General features: G+C 47.5%; 1 long non-coding RNA gene across 1 annotated transcript; it reads left to right on the forward strand.

Annotated features, from left to right (window-relative positions):
• The first annotated feature begins 4,440 nt into the window (after window positions 1–4,440).
• On the forward strand, window positions 4,441–9,712 carry LOC134480098 (uncharacterized). The gene is made up of 2 exons (XR_010054268.1): window positions 4,441–4,874; window positions 7,774–9,712. It is a non-coding gene; the product is annotated as an uncharacterized LOC134480098 (long non-coding RNA).
• Window positions 9,713–17,172: the final 7,460 nt, after the last annotated feature.

Genomic DNA, 17,172 nt, shown 5'->3' on the forward strand with positions numbered 1-17,172 from the left:
AGGGTGCGGCTTCGGTGGGGTTTCCAGGCAAGCCCAGGGATTGGTGGGATTTTGAGTTTAGGGATTGGTGGGATTTCAAGCCCAGAGATTGGTGGGGTTTCGAGCTCAGGGATTGGTGAATTTTTCCAACACGGAAGTGGGCTCAGACTTTTTACCGCACAGAAGAATTCCAGGGTGTGTAAATATAATGCCTTAGTGAGAAAGGCTGAGGACTACGGAAAACCAATGAAGTTAGCGCCTCCTATTCATGCTTCCTACCCAAACTCTGGAGAGGAAGCAACTGGTACGAACGGATAGAACCTTCCATGCTGTATGAGACACTGTATGTTCTGCTTTAGAATCTTCATCTTGGTGAACTTCCGGGGTCACCTGACATTTGCTCAGGACAGAAGACAGAGCACTTTGATGGAGGTCACCAAGGTTATCTTTGCAGCCCCACTATCCGCTATGGAATGGTGGCTCAGTTCCACCACTGCTTTGCTGCTTTGTCTCGCCTACCCTCTGGAGAGGTTTTGTTGTATAGTGAATAACGCTAACCCCTAAGTGTTTTGGAGATTTGGAAAACCACTGGAGAGACAACCAGGTACAAAGACGCTTTCACCTATCTTGCAACTGGAGCTGGGCTAATTAAAGGGGAACAGGAAAGTCAGAGGGGTCTTGAGGTTACTGAGTGAAAACTCAGTGTCAGGGACTTTCCCAATCCATGTCTCCCTATGAGTTGTTGGCTAGAGAAGCCCCTGAGGGCCCACAAACCATTTAGGCTACTGCTACTGCACTTGGTTGTATACCAGAAATAGATGATAAGAACCTACTGCTGGAGACGACACATGCTTTTTACTCTAGGAATGGAGAAATTAAGATGAGACTGCACTGAAACTCCTACCATGTTGGCTGGCTTTCATAGTGCCAGAAGGGGCCATTCACACTGTGGGTGGAGCTCTGTCATCAACATTCCTGCCTGGCTATGGATGCTGAATGCTGAAATGCTGACATGCTAAGCCTGCTTTTGCAATGGTGGCTCAGCTATCATGGGTAAAACCAACAACAGCCTTCCCAATGGATTTAAGGGCCGCTCCATGAGAGAGAGTTCAAGCCTAGTACCGAACCATGCACAAACAAACAAACAAACAAACAACTATGGCTGGAGAGGTCATAGATCCAAATGCAGAAGCAACTTCCATGATTTTTCTACATGGGTGGTGTACCTAGCAAACTGCCATGTAAATGTGTGTTTACTCCCATACAGAATAGTTGTTGCCAACCTCTATTCACAACCCAGGATGAAGATTCTGAGATCTGAGTGACTGCCACTGTGGCATGGTGGCCTATTTCTTAGTCAATCTATAGCCATCCCCTCCGCAGCTCCCAGATCATTGCAGAATATCGATGGAAAGAATGTAAGAGCCAGAGGAAAGGGTGTAAACTGTTACATAAGTTTCTCCCAAGGAGTGAAACAGTCTATATTGTAGCAAACTCCATAAGCAGGAAGGGGAACAACTCTAGTTTCAGGAAGTTCCTGAAGCTGACCAGATTCACTAGGCTCCTCCTTGCCAGAGTGAATAGTAAAAGCTGAGCGTCCTCTCAAAGGAAATGAAGCTGAGCTGCAATGACTCTTAAGACCAGAATAACTGCAGAAAACAACCCAGCTGTTGAGCTGTCTGGAAAAAGGTGCAGACCAACTGGAGAACGTGAAAGGACACTCCCCAACCTGTTGAGCTTCCTGAAGATTATACAGTGTACTCCAGGTTCCCAGCCTTGTGAGCTGTCATTTATGCTGGGGTGGGCTTTGGTGACGCACTATGTTTGGGTCATTTCTGTTCCTGTAAGTAACCCCTTGCCCTTATTTCTGTAACTAACCCCAGTTCATCAAGTTGGACTTTGGTAGTATCTGTAGTTTTGGTTTGTCATAGTCTCCTTATTTAGAGTAGACGAGTATGTTGTATCTCCTCAGGAAAAGGTTTTTTTTGTTTTTTGTTTTTTTGTTTTGTTTTGTTTTGTTTTTTATCACACATAGTTTGGGGATAAGCTGGCCATCAACAGTGACTGATGGTCGATTAGAATATTAGGGGAATCAGTAGAAAAGGTGAGTAGTCACAGTTAATTGAGTGACTGAGGGAGAGCAACAGAATTCAGTGAGCAAAGATATGTGAACCAAGACAGCACCAAACCAAAAGAAGGAGGAGGGGGAGAAGAAAAGATGGAAAGGAACAAATATGCAAAACAGTCATATCCTTATCATACCTTACTCAAATGATCAAAAAACGACCCAGAGACGCTATCCACAAGAGACTCACTCCACCAGTAAAGACCAAAAGTTTAGAGTTAGGAAAAAATTATTTCAGGCAAATAGAAACCAAAAGTGAGCAGGAGTAGTTATATCAAACAAACAACTACAAAAAGACAAGGAAGGAAGCTATATGGCTATAAAAGGATAAAGTAAGCAAAAGGAAATAATTATAATTTACAATGCAAGATACCAATAGATCTAAAGAGAAAGAAACGCCAATGCAATCAAGGTTGAAGAGTTCAACACAAGTGCAAGATGCTCTGTGGTCAACAATGAAGATGTGTCAAAAGAATATAGACATCAAGCAGAACACATCTGGGGACATTTAGAGTACTATGCTCTAAAGATACGAATGAGTCATCACATAAACCATGGTGGAGGAAATCAGTGACTCGCACTATGTAATTAAAGTCTGATGAGATGAAGATTAATGAATTTCAAGTTTGTCTTCTGATATATATATATCATGATGCCAACTTCATCAGGTGATGAGAGAGAACCTGTGACAAAAGGCACCAACTGAAATCACATGTCCCCGGAGCTGGCAGAGGGCAGCGGCACTCCACCCTCCTCCTGCTGAGCATACAAGGCACACTTCTTGATTTGCACATATCCAAGGGGATTCCACAGCCAAATCTTCAGAAGTACAACAAATTGTGAATATATAATATTGACATTTGTGGGGGCTGGGGATTTAGCTCAGTGGTAGAGCGCTTACCTAGGAAGCGCAAGGCCCTGGGTTCGGTCCCCAGCTCCGAAAAAAAGAACCAAAAAAAAAATATTGACATTTGTGGGAGGCTGTTATAGCTTTGCTGAGAAGGGAATTTTAGAATACCTTTAAGTCTGTAGTCTGAGCCCGCATTCCAAGAGGTGGGGGAAGAAGGGCAGAATGAACGGCACTGGCAAAATGGTGCAGATGAGGAAGAGATCCATAAAATTATATATCAGAAAAAGATAGAACTGGTGAAGAAACAAAGGCTTCGGTCCAGGCAAAGACCAACAAAGCGACCACACCTTAAGACAAGGGAAAGACGTCAATGACTGTCTCTACTAACCCTATAAATACTAAAAAAGATAACACAGGATTATCAAAAGCAACTCTAATCGCATATGTATGTCAACCTAGACTAAATGGACAAATATCTCAAAATACAAAGTACTTTAATTTGCTCGGTATGAAATAGGTAAAAACTAGTCCTATGCTATGACAGAAATTAAAGGTACGATTAAAAAACTCTGCTCCCAGTTTTAACAGACCCTTAAATAATAAAAACCAATTTACACAATCTCTTTTAGGAAATAGAAGGATAGATAATTCTTCCCAAGTTTTCAATGAAACGATTACTGTCCTTACACCAAGACAAAAAAGCAAAAAGAAACCTATATCTTCGCGAACATACATGCAGAAGCCCTTAGAAATATTAACTATAACCCAGCGTACAAAAATAACTACATAATGTGACCGAGCATATTTTATTCCACACAGGCTCAACATTCAAAAGCCGACCGATAACAGTCTGCTGTATTAACGGGTACAAGAAGAAACGACCATATTCATTGATTTATAGAAACATTTGAGGCACTGGAAAGGTGCGTAGCTGGTAGAGCCTTGCTGTGCATGTAGGAGGACCTGAGTTTGGATCCCTGGCAGTGACACATCTGTAAGCCCAGCACCAAGAAGGAAGACACAGGCAGATCCCTGGAACTCACTGCTGTCAGCCTAGCCGAGTCACTGAGCAAGTGAGAGAGCTGATATTTATCCTGTCCAAAAAAATAAGGTGGACAGCAACCAAGGAAGATACCCAACGTAGAGCTCTCACTTTCATGAAAACACAATGTACACACACACACACACACACACACACACACACACAAACACACACATACACACATACACACACAAACACACACAAACACACAGACACAAACACACAGACACAAACACACACATACACACACACGCACACACACACATACACACAAACACACACAAACACACACATACACACAAGCATCTGACATAACCCAGTAGCCTTTCACACATCTACTGTTCTCAATCTCACTCTGCAGAGGGCCATCTATATGTTATAGGCATTGTAATAAGGCAAGAAAAGTAAATTAAAGACCATGCTCACCATAAGGTAAGAAAGAAAACCATCTTCATAGATGACATAATTTCAATTGCAGAAAACCCCACGTGACATACAGAAATAAGACAAAAAAAAAAAAAACTTCTGGAATAAGTGAATAATTCACCAAAGCTGAGGATGCAAGACAAACAAAAAGTCAGTTTTATTTTTACATCGAATGAGCAAATGGCTCTCCCCAAATTTTAATGCCACTTACGTCTTTAGTGCCGTGCAAAACATACACAGAACTTGTAGGTTAAAAACTACAAAACACAGATGGAAAAAAGTTGGAGAAGATCTAAATAAGGAGAGACAACGCATGCCAGTTGGAAGGCTCAACAGAGTAAAAATGTTAATTTCCCGGCATTTGAAAAATTTCTATCCACAGGTGCCTACTGAGTCTTCTGTGGGGCCCTCCCAGCAGGAGGACAGGAGGATTGTGCTGCAACCCAGCAAAGGTAGGTGTCTATGCTGCCCACTCTGCCTTGGATGGTGTCACGGTGGGCTGTAGGGTGTTTGATTGGAGCTTTAGTCCCTAACAGTTTCATCTTGGTCTGCATTTTCCTCCTGTTTTGGGGAGAGAGGAGATTTTTCCTGGACTATTTGTGCCTCTGACTTCTTTAGCTCCAAATCTAAGTCGAAAGTGAGGCAAGGAAGTTCACCTTCCTCCCTGTTACTCCGCAGATTGCTACGAGTTACAGCCAGCACAATAAGGCACGAAAAAGAAATAGAGGGCACCGTGGCCAAAAAAAAAAAAAAAAAAAAAAAACAGGGAATTCTCCCTGCATGTTGGGTGTTGTTTTGGGGGTTCTGATGTCTCTAGCCATTTTATTCAGTCAACCTTTCGTGTGTGTGTGCGTGTGTGCGTGTGTGCGTGTGTGTGTGTGTGTGTGTGTGTGTGTGTGTGTGTGTGTGTGTGTGGTGTGTCTAGGGTTTTAACTGGACACTGGATTCTTAAGAACGAGATACAAGAAGCTAGCTATATTTCTAATTAGATCAGGGAAGCCATACTTCTAATTAGATCAGGGTAGATCCACTTGCCTCTTCTCTGGGGAATCAGCCTCCGTTACTGCTTTGTTAGCATCTAAAGGGCTTAGAGCTGGTGAAAAGCTGAGCGGAAGGCAGAGAGAGTGAGCTCTGAAGAGGTCGTGAGATCAGTCAAGTCAGTTGACCCCAGTGCAGGAAGAGAGCCACTTTCTGTCTCAGATCCAGCCCTCACGACTACAGACAAACTCCATCTATCCCCTGGCACGGGCCTGCGATTTCTCTAAGTGTATATGCCAGGTAAATGTTAAGGCTTCGTTATCTTCCTGCCTTTCTTCCTGACACATGCTGTGTGACTCCAGTGGCAGGTGCCACCTACCTGGGAAACAGTTTCGCCAGGTGGAGCCTCTCCTTCTGCCCTGCCCCTGTTAGGCTGCAAACCCGAGTTAGCAGATGCTGGCAAAGGTTGTGGGCTCCCCCCAGCTTAGATTCTGATTTCATTTCCGATTTGTATTTGGATCATTTGTAGAGCAGAAAGAACGAGTCACTTGGGCTCACTGAGAACTTGGCTTGGCCCTTCAGAGCCAATTTTAAGCACCCCTCCTCCAACCCCAGTGAACTCTCCGGGGACCTGTCTCGTGGAATTCCAGGCACAAGAGCAGGCACAGCTCTCATCAGCATGGTACAGGGTTTCTCTCTCATTGCTTTGAGTGAAAAGGTGGAAGCTATCCTTAAATGCCCAGAGAGGAGAGCACCTCAGACAGAGGAGTCAGGCAAGGCTGTGGGCCGAAGCTGGGTGTGATGAAAGGTGCCCGGAATCATAACACCCACAAGGTTGAGTCAGGAAGGTCATGAGTTTGAGGCCAGCCTGTTTTAAGAACTACAAACTGGGGTTGGGGATTTAGCTCAGTGGTAGAGCGCTTGCTTAGCAAGCACAAGGCCCTGGGTTCGGTCCCCAGCTCCGGGGGGAAAAAAAAAAGAACTACAAACCAGGGTCTAGAGAAATGGCTGAATGCTTAAGAGAGTGCACTGCTCAGCACTCACAGGATGCACTTCTAGTAACTCCACCTTTGGGAGATGTGATGCCATCTGCTGGCTTCCATGGTGTGTGTGTGTGTGTGTGTGTGTGTGTGTGTGTGTGTGTGTGTGTGTGTGTGTGGTGTGTGTGTGGTGTATATGGTGTGTGGTGTATGTGTGCATGGTGTGGTGTGTGTGGTGTGTATAGTGTGTGTGGTGTGTGTGTGCATGGTGTGGTGTATGTGTGGTGGGGTATGTGTGTGTGTTGTGTGTGTATATGTGTGTGTGATGTGTTGTGTGTGATGTGTATGTGTGTGTGGGGTGGGGTGTGTGGTATGTGTTATGTGTGTGCGTGGTGTGTGGTGGGGTGTGTGTTGTGTGTGTATGTGTGTGTGGTGTGTGATGTGTGTGCATGGTATGGTGTGTGTGGTATGTGTGATGTGTGTGTGTGTGGTGTGTATGTTGTGTATAGTGTGTGTGGTGTGTATGGTGTGTATGTGTATGGTGTGTGTATGTGTATGTATATGGTGTGTGTATGTGTATGATGTGTGTCTGTGTGGTGTGTGTATGGTGTGTGTGTGGTGGAATGTATGTGTGTGGTGGGTTTGGTGGGTGTGCATGGTGTGGTGTGTGTGTATGGTGTGTTTTTGGTGTATGTGTGTGGTGTCTATGGTGTATGTATGGTGTGTGTGGTGGGGTGTGTGTGGTGTGTATGGTGTGTATGGTGTGTATGGTGTGTATGGTGTGTATGGGGTGTGTGTGTGTGTGTGTGTGTGTGTGTGTGTGTGTATGATGTGTACATGCATTCATAATAAGAATAGAGTTAAAGCAAACGAGGGCTGGAGGGATGGCTCAGTAGTTAAAGTGTTTGCTCTTCCAGAGACCTGGAGTTCAGTTTCTAGCTCCTACATCAGATAGCTCATAACTACCTGTAACTCCAACTTCAGGAGCTCTGATACCCTCTTCTGGTCTCCTCAGGTATTCACATGCACATGCCTATACATATATGAAGACACATACATATGAACATTAATAAAACAAAACGCAAAGGTCTTGGGCTAAATTTTTTTTATTGTCTTAAGATTTTATTACTCTGATTTATAGTGTTAAGCATATCCAAATTGCTGTGCAACACATCTTTTTAAACTTTTCATTTTACAAAAGGAAAATTCAGTCTTTATAAACAGAAAGGAACAGTATTTCTTTTGTAGCATCCCTGTGGTCAGTGTTAAAGGAGCAGTCAAGGCCTCAGATTTTCCACTATGCACACTGTTGGCTGATGTGCTAATCTAGATTTGTAAGATCATTCTTCAGAGTCTAGTGAGTGGAATAAGTTTCTGTCTTGATTTCTTTCAGGTTTGTTTCCTCATCATAACCAAGACTTTTCACCAGAGCAGAACATAAACTATTCATTCCAGGAACTCATCCATGGACCTTGTGGAGATTGTGGCTTTGACAGTTTGTACTTCCCAGAAGAAAGGGAACTTGTAGAGGACGGTGACATCCTGGGAACCTGTTATAACAGGCATGACCCATTTCTGACAGCTGACATTGGGCTAAATCTTTGCAGATGGTGTTGTGCATCAGGTGAAACCTTGAACCTGAAAACATGGTGGCCTGGAGACCAAGCCCACCCTCACACAAAAGAGGCTTGGGGTTCGAGGAAGCTTCTTTGCAAAGCCCAGGAAGATCCCCTCTCTCCCTCCTGTGCACACACACTCACAACCCAGTTGGTTCACCCTTTCTCCAGGGTCCAACTATTTAAAAACTCTGGGGTAAGACAGACCTTGGTCTTTTAGAATGTTCATAGACACCTGAGGGAACCGGGTGAAAATGAAGGACCTCAAGCGTAGATAACAAAGCAGAGACCTCTTGAGGCAGCTGTGACGTGAATGAGTCACAGACATTAAACAGTGAGAGGCCCAGCAAAGCCGAGGTGAGCAGCAGCCACTGAGGCTGGCCCAGCAGAGGGTGGCAGTCTGAGGAGGGATCAGCATAGCTCCTTCTGAGGACAGTAGAGTCTGAAGGCTATGAGCCATGGCCTCCAGTCATACCCTGCTTGTGTATCCACCACAGCTGCCCCTCTGAACCCCCAAGCCATGTCTGCTTCTCTCAGGGAGTGTCCAGCAGAGGGAGGGAAGCCTTGGTGCTCAGCCTCAGGGGACAGAGGCAGCAGGCACAGCTGCTGCCTCTCCACTCAGCTCTGGCTTTCCCCAGGGGCTGGCTCTGCAAGACAGCCTCCCCCACAAGCTCACAGGACACATGTGTGTCCTGCTGCTGCTCTGCTGAGGTGTGCTGTCCTCCTGGCTCCCTGCCAAGCCCCGTGCTGGCCCCTCGAGCGCTATGGTTCATGCTGTGGAATCCCTGTTTCCCAGTTGGCCCAGCTGCAGCCAGACTCTCTGGAGCTGGACTCTGAATGGAGATGTTTAGGCAGGAGCTGCAGAAGTGTAAAGTCCAAGGTCTGTATTCTCTTGGGGGCAAGAGACTGCAACAGGCTCCTTCCTGTGTCTCTTTTAGCATCCCACCCCGCCTGACTCCTAGGATCTGTTTCAGATGTGAGCCTTGCCTGGTTTACCATTGGGAGCAGCAGCCTACGGTGGCCTCAGCTTGGCCAATTTTGATAATGAGCTGGATTTTCTCACAGTCAGGCCTCTGTGCCAGCGGTGTCTCTGTTTCAAGTGCATCTGGCTTGCTGTCACTGCAGACTGAGCAGATGTGATGGGAAGAGAGGAGGGGCTGATAACATTGTCTGGGGCTCTAACCGCCTCTAAGGCTCTGTTTGACAGCTCAAAAATAGGCCCGTGGTAGGCTAAAAATTTGGCCCTCAGAAATAAATCCCTGTCAACCCCCTGGAATCTGTGAATGTGTTTAACTTATGGATCTTGTGAAGAAAAGGAGTTTATCCTGGATTGTCTGGGTGTGACCTAAATATAGTCACGTATTTTCTCCTCTGGAGGAGGCGGAGGGAGGACTGGGGAGATGTGGCTAGTGGGAAAGAGGCCTACTGCTCAAGCATAGAGACCTGAGTCCAAATCCCCAGAATTCATATAAAAAGCCAGATGTGGTCACATATACCTGCAACTCTGTGCTGTGTGGAGTGGAAAAAGGGGGACGGCTGGCTTGATGGCTGCCAGCCTAACCCCAGGTTCAGTGAGAGACCCCAACTTAAGGGAATGAAGCAGAGTGTTGATGAAGCAGGACATTCAATATCCAAGTATTCTCCAAGTGTGGACGTGTGCACCCACATAGACATGTGCATGCATATCATGCACGCGCGCGCACACACACACACACACACACACACACACACACGGAGGCTGATGGAGTCTTGAGAGAGAGAAAGGAGAGAAGGCGTGTGGTCTCCAGCCAAGAAGTGCTGGTGACCCCCAGAAGCTTGACATGACACGGCACGCTTCTCCCCTAGAGTTTTAGGGGTGTCAGTGGCAGCAGACCCCTTTAATTTCAGACTCTACTCTGCACAACTATAACAGCATGTTTCTCTGCTTTTAGCCACCAAGGGCACGATGATTCGTCACAACAGTGGCATAAATCAACACATTCCTTACCCTGTCTATTTATGGAGACGTCCAGACAGAAGCGCGTACAGATGATGTACAATTCAAAATGGAGATGCCCCATAGCTGACGACTGGTATGGTGTTCTGGCATGAACAGGGATGTCTAGTCATTGGTAACAGGCAGCCATACAGGAATATCTATATATTGGGCAAATGTCTACCCATGAGACAATCCGTGAGGTGTACCCATGCGTGCGAATGTCCACTCATGGTGACTTACTACCGTTTGTTTCCCTTTATGGGTGGGATGTTCAGTAAGAAGGTCTAGCTACTGGGACAGTACGCAGCCATGATCAGGACTGCCCAGCTTCCACCATAAAGACAGAGGCAAGCCAGTACACGCAGAAGGGGCAAATAGGACAGGGAGGCTCAATTTACTCCACTCTTCTCCTTGGGTCCTGACTCCCTGCCCATGGGTGGATGTGGTTCCAACCCCTATACCATGGTAAACTCCTTAAACTCACTTCTGGATGGTTGAGACACCTAGCATGAGAAAGAAGAGGAAGGGGACATATGAGATGGGAGGGACTGTAGCCCAGCTGAAGGTCACAGTTGAATCTTCTTCAGAAAGAGACTTTATGGAAAAGGCTGTAACAGCTGCACATCTCCTCCCTGTCAACATTGCACATGTGCCTGTGATCCCAGCACTCACGAGGCAGAGGCGAGGAGATGGCTAGCCTGGGCTACTTGGTGAATTCAAGACTAGCCTGAGCTACAAATGTAACATGTACATACATATAAAAATAACTTAGAGATCTAAATGTAAATATGTGCCACTAATCCTACGACTCCCGTGGAGTCCACACAGAGTCCTGTCCTTGTATCGCTCTAAAGAAAACAAGAAAGGCTAAGACCAGATAGCCCCTTGTGGGGCCACTGCTCCTAGCTGATCTTGTACATATCTCTCCTCGGTCCTGACCTTCATCCTTCAGTCTAGTTTTTTCCTCCTCTTCTGTCAGCTTTCAAGCATGTTGCTCATAGGTAAACATAGATCTTCAGGATTTCCTACACAAAGGAGGGTGGGTATTGTGAGAAGGTTTTAATTTCCACAACAGCATCCATCCCCAAACCTTACTACAGCATGACCTGAAGCAAGAAACTCAGGAGCCTGCATATCTGTGCCCGTCACTCGGGGCTGGAACCTTGACTTTTCAAAGGGACAGAAATAGTCCAAGATTATCAGTGACAACCAATTGTAGGTGATGGGTGGAGCTGGGATCTGACTGCCAGGTTCTCCTAGACTTTCCCTACACCACCCTCTGTATTCCTGAGTGTTCTCTAGAGTGACTGAACCAACAGCACAAAACTCTATTTAAAGGGAAATTATTAGACCAGCTTACACAGTGCCGTCAGAGGAGCCCAACAGTGGCTACCTCACACCAGAGAGACTGAGAACCCTCAGTGCAGGAGGCTGGGTACTTCAGCCATCCTGGTCCAGGTCCCAAGGCCTGGAAGATTCCTGGAGAGCTGCTGGAGACTTGGAGATTTAAGATCATCTTCCACAAGAAGCAAACAAAAATGAAACAGGCCGTGGTTTTGGTTGGCCAGCATTTTGCCAACTCCTGCTGTGAAACATCCTTCTTGTATATAACATTTCAGCTCCTTTTGTTATCATGGTTCATTTTGTTGGAATTTGCAAGACATATCTTTATTCTATCCCTGTCTTCTATATGCTAACTGTTTTATGTGCATGGGTGTTTTGCCTGCACACGTCTCTGTGCTCCCCAACTGTGCCTGGTGCCCACAGAGGCCAGAGGGAGATACCATCTCCCCTAGGACAAGCGTTAGAGATGGCTGTGAGCTGCCGTGCTGGGAATTCAAGAAAGGTCATCGGGAAGAGTGGCCAGTGCTCTTAACCGCACACTTACCTTGTTTTAGTTTGACCTTTTAAAATACACAAATCCATACGGTGTATTGGACTCAATCTACCAACCTGCTTTTTAATCATTACATTTTTCCTATTGCATATATGCTAATTGTCAATGTCTTTGGGTCTATTACTCCCTTCAGTCTTAGAATTAGATCCGGCCCAGTAGCAGCAGCAGCAACAGCAGCAGCCTGCATGGGCAGTCAAAGCTCATTCATTACAGAGTTTAACAAACACTGGGTTTCCTCAGCCTGATAGAAAAAAAATGGGTGAGTTTTTGGGGTATCTCCTCACACGTGCAGACTCACAGTCCTCTTCTTTCCTGGATGACAGCTGCTGGAGACACGCTGTGCGGTGCCCTGCTGCTGGGGAGACATGGGATGCTTCATGGCTGGCAAGTCAGTTCCAGACTACAGCTAACAGGTAGAGATCCTTCTGCTGTATCCTGATGGGGTGGGTCAGAAAGACCCAGGTCCCCCAACTAAGACCTGAGAGGAGATGGGAAGTGGTCCTGTCAGACTTCAAGCCTCTCTCAGGTCAAAATATGCCAGGAATTCTATCGATACAGATATGAGCTTCAGCGTGTGTGGCCAAGTGCAACATCACCACAGCGAAGTCTTTTTTTTCAGCATCTCCATCCCTGATTCCTAGCTGAGACTTCTCAGGACCGGAGGCTACTCCATCACAGACTCCAATTAGTTGTACGGCCTGGGACCCAAGAGGTCCATTTTATGTTTGGGGTAACATTAGGAGTGACAGTTACCATGACTCCTGCCACAAGCAAGCCAGTAAATATAGCAGCAATCCAGATACAGTCAGAGATATTGGTTACGGTACCCCCAACACACACAACTCAACCAGACTCCAGAAAGCCCAGGGCAACGCCATCAGTGTACCTCACACAGGGGAGATTAGGAGAGAGAGCAATCTGAGGACCATACACAGGTATCTAACCAAACCATAACAGGACCGGGCTAAACAGAGTCACACCAGTGTCCCCAGAGTTGATCTCAGCTTGTCCTCTCAGACGTGCACTGTTTCTTGCTGGCTATCCAGTGGTTTTGAGAGCTTTTAGACTGAAATATTTCATTGGTCAGCGAGGGATGGCTTCAGTATGATTAAGGTAGCTATGGTCTTCACACAGGTTGGACAGGGCTAGACGTGGTCATCTCCCAGTCGTCTGCTCATTTCTCTCCCTTCCCTTCTTCTCCCTTCACCACATGGATAAAACTGAGGTCTCCTCTCCATCCTAGCATCTTCTCCCTCCCGCCTCTGCTCGGTTCATCTCTGCACCCAGCACCGTCTGCAGCTGCTAAGAATCTCGCCCGTCTTGTCACTGCCGTGACCCCAGCCCCTACAGCGGTGTCTGGAACATAGTGGGAGCTCACTAAATAAGTAATGTGTGAATACATTTGTCTGAGCCAGTTAAATAAATCAACCTCCATGCTCTTAGCACAGGCCCCTCAGCCACAGATCATAGACACATGTCTGTCCTTGGTCAGAGAGCGTAGTCATGGTTTCCAAGCAGCCCTAAGCTCGGAACTTCTGGAAAGTTGTTCGTTTTTCAGAAAGTGTTGGAACCCTGTTGTGGGCAAACGTCACAGACAAATAGGACAGGCAAAGCCCTACCTTAACATGGACTGGGGTTATATTCCTGAGTGATGCGCTAATGTTTATGTGCTTCCTCTGGGTTCTGGGTCCATTTCTGTTGTGGCAGTAAAATACTCTGTCCAAAGCAACTTAGGGAAGAAGGGTTTATTTTAGGCCACAAAGCCAAGCCACACTCCATCACTGAGGAAAGTCAAGGCAGGAATTTGCAGGCGTCCAACCAGGGATCTTCTTTCACAGCAAGTAAGTGTGGCAGGAACCATGGAGACTGCAACTTGCTGGTTCATAGGTTTATTCTCCGCCAGCTTTTTAGACACTTTAGGATCCTTGTGCAGGGAATAGTGCCACCCATGGTGAACTGGCCCTTCCTATATCAATTAACAATTAAGACCCCTCCCACAGACATATCTGCCAATCTGATCTGGACAACTTTTCAGGTGAGGTTCTCCTCTGCTAAGTTGACATTTAAAGCTAACCAGGATCCCATGGGGCAGTGACCATTCGTGATTGCCAACAAAGGGGACATCATCTAGTCTTAACAATGTTAATTAACCCTTACCAGCATTGTCTAAAAACGATTCCAATAAAATCCCAGGCCTGAAACATTTGTTCTAAACCAGCAGAAGCCAACACCAAATCCTGCTGCGGTTGGTGCTGCTGCTATTTTTGTCTCCCCTAGAGGGCGCTCTTCACCAGCCAAATCAAGACTTGCTGGGGAACCCACGTTTTGAATGATTACCTTCTTTATGTGGTTTTGTCAAAAGGGAAATTGTTTACTCATTAAAATGTAGAGTTGATGATAAAAATATATTGTATAAAATTCTCAAGGAATAAATAAAAACATAAGGAGAAACATTTAAAAAGTCAAAAACAAGAACACCCTAAAACCAAAAATCTCAAGCCTTGCAGTGGTGGTACACGCCTTTAATCCCTGCACTCTGGAGGCAGAGACAGGCAGCTCCCTGAGTTCGAAGCCAGCCTGGTCTACAGAGTGAGTTATAGGGTAGCCAGGGCTACACAGAGAAACTGTCTCGAAACACACAGACAGACAAATATTTTTTTTAAAAAAAATGGGGCCAAGCATGGTGTTGGAGACTTTCAATCTCATCACTAAGGAAGCAAAGGCAGGTGGATCTCTGTGAGTTCAAGTTTTGCCTGATATGCACAGCCAATTCCAGATCAGCAAAAGTTATATAGGAAAACTGTCTGTCTGTCTGTCTGTCTGTCTGTCTGTCTATGCTTAAAGCTAAAATGTTAAAAGAAGTTGAAAATAAGATTATAAATATTGAAATCTAGGAAGTAGATTTCTGACTATTTACACAATATGAGAATCTAGTCTACTTGTATAATCTACTTAAAATCATTAAAATGCTAACATATCTGTGCACCATTTTCTTATTGGTTTGTGGAACAGTGATTATTAATAGAGAATGTGGAATCATCTACCCAGACTTCAATAAAAGCCTTTTTCACAATGGGGAGATGCAGCTAGAAAGCCAATGTCTTGAATCAGAAAGCAGAAGCCGTGATACTGTGCCCTCTTCCAGTGCTCCCTCCCCGTGCACCCTCCCTGTGCTCCCTCCCTGTACTCCCTCTGCCCTCCCTGTGCTCCCTCCCTGTACTCCCTCTGCCCTCCCTGTGCTCCCTCCCTGTGCTCCCTCCCCGTGCTCCCTCCCTATGCTCCCTCCCTATGCTCCCTCCCTATGCTCCCTCTTTGTGCTCCCTTCCTGTGCTCCCTCCCTGTGCTCCCTCCCTGTGTTCCCTCCCTGTGCTCCCTTCCTGTGTTCCCTCCCTAGGCTCCTTCCCTAGGCTCCCTCCCTGTGCTGTCTTCCTGTGTTCCATCCCTATGCTCCCTCCCTATGCTCCCTCCCTATGCTCCCTCTTTGTGCTCCCTCCCTATGCTCCCTCCCTGTGCTCCCTCCCCGTGCTCCCTCCCTGTGCTCCCTCCCTGTACTCTCTCTGCCCTCCCTGTGCTCCCTCCCTGTGCTCTCTCCCCGTGCTCCCTTCCTGTGCTCCCTTCCTGTGCTCCCTCCCTATGCTCCCTCCTTGTGCTCCCTTCCTGTGCTCCCTCCCTGTACTCCCTCTGCCCTCCCTGTGCTCTCTCCCCATGCTCCCTCCCTGTGCTCCCTCCCTGTGCTCCCTCCCTGTGCTCCCTTCCTGTACTCCCTCTGCCCTCCCTGTGCTCCCTCCCTATGCTCCCTCCCTGTGCTCCCTCCCCATGCTCCCGCCCCATGCTCCCTTCCTGTGGTTCCTCCCTATGCTCCCTTCCTGTGCTCCCTCCCTGTGCTCCCTCCCTGTGTTCCCTCCCTGTGCTCCCTTCCTGTGTTCCCTCCCTAGGCTCCTTCCCTAGGCTCCCTCCCTGTGCTGTCTTCCTGTGTTCCATCCCTATGCTCCCTCCCTATGCTCCCTCTTTGTGCTCCCTCCCTATGCTCCCTCCCTGTGCTCCCTCCCCGTGCTCCCTCCCTGTGCTCCCTCCCTGTACTCTCTCTGCCCTCCCTGTGCTCCCTCCCTGTGCTCTCTCCCCGTGCTCCCTTCCTGTGCTCCCTTCCTGTGCTCCCTCCCTATGCTCCCTCCTTGTGCTCCCTTCCTTTGCTCCCTCCCTGTACTCCCTCTGCCCTCCCTGTGCTCTCTCCCCATGCTCCCTCCCTGTGCTCCCTCCCTGTGCTCCCTCCCTGTGCTCCCTCCCTGTGCTCCCTTCCTGTGCTTCCTCTGCCCTCCCTGTGTTCCCTCCCCATGCTCCCTTCCTGTGCTCCCTCCCTATGCTCCCTCCCTATGCTCCCTCCCTGTGCTCCCTCCCTATGCTCCCTCCTTGTGCTCCCTTCCTGTGCTCCCTCCCTGTACTCCCTCTGCCCTCCCTGTGCTCCCTCCCTATGCTCCCTCCCTGTGCTCCCTCCCCATGCTCCCGCCCCATGCTCCCTTCCTGTGGTTCCTCCCTATGCTCCCTTCCTGTGCTCCCTCCCTGTGCTCCCTCCCTGTGTTCCCTCCCTGTGCTCCCTTCCTGTGCTCCCTCCCTGTGCTCCCTTCCTGTGCTCCCTTCCTGTGGTTCCTCCCTATGCTCCCTTCCTGTGGTTCCTCCCTATGCTCCCTCCCTGTGCTCCCTCCCTGTGCTCCCTCCCTGTGCTCCCTTCCTGTGTTCCCTCCCTGTGCTCCCTTCCTGTGTTCCCTCCCTATGCTCCCTCCCTGTGCTCCCTTCCTGTGTTCCCTCCCTAGGCTCCTTCCCTAGGCTCCCTCCCTGTGCTGTCTTCCTGTCTTCCATCCCTATGCTCCCTCCCTGTGCTCCCTTCCTGTGCTCCCTCCCTGTGTTCCCTTCCTGTGCTCCCTCCCTGTACTCCCTTCCTCCCCTAGAGGTCTGAAAGATGGGCTGTTCTGGATCCAGCAGCCATTACAATTAATAAGGAAGGCAAGCAAGTCTAAACTGCAGACCATCAGATTCCTTTGGGTCAGAGGTTATATCAAGACATCCCCAAATTAAAAGGAGACCAGAAATCAACTGTCTAGTCCAAAACATGAACAGACAGTTCCACAGAAAGAGAAAGGGCTGGAGAAAAATATCCTGAACATATGTAAGGATGCTTAATTTGTCCGTAAAAAAAACAAAAATAAAGGAACATATTGGTGACAGGTCCTCTGCGTTGGCAAGAGTGGAGAGAAATAGGCATCATTATGTAGTGTGGCAAAAGTCTTTGAATAACAGTTTGACACC

The sequence above is a fragment of the Rattus norvegicus genome, chromosome 8, assembly GCF_036323735.1.
Source record: "Rattus norvegicus strain BN/NHsdMcwi chromosome 8, GRCr8, whole genome shotgun sequence".
NCBI classification, from domain to species: domain Eukaryota; kingdom Metazoa; phylum Chordata; class Mammalia; order Rodentia; family Muridae; genus Rattus; species Rattus norvegicus.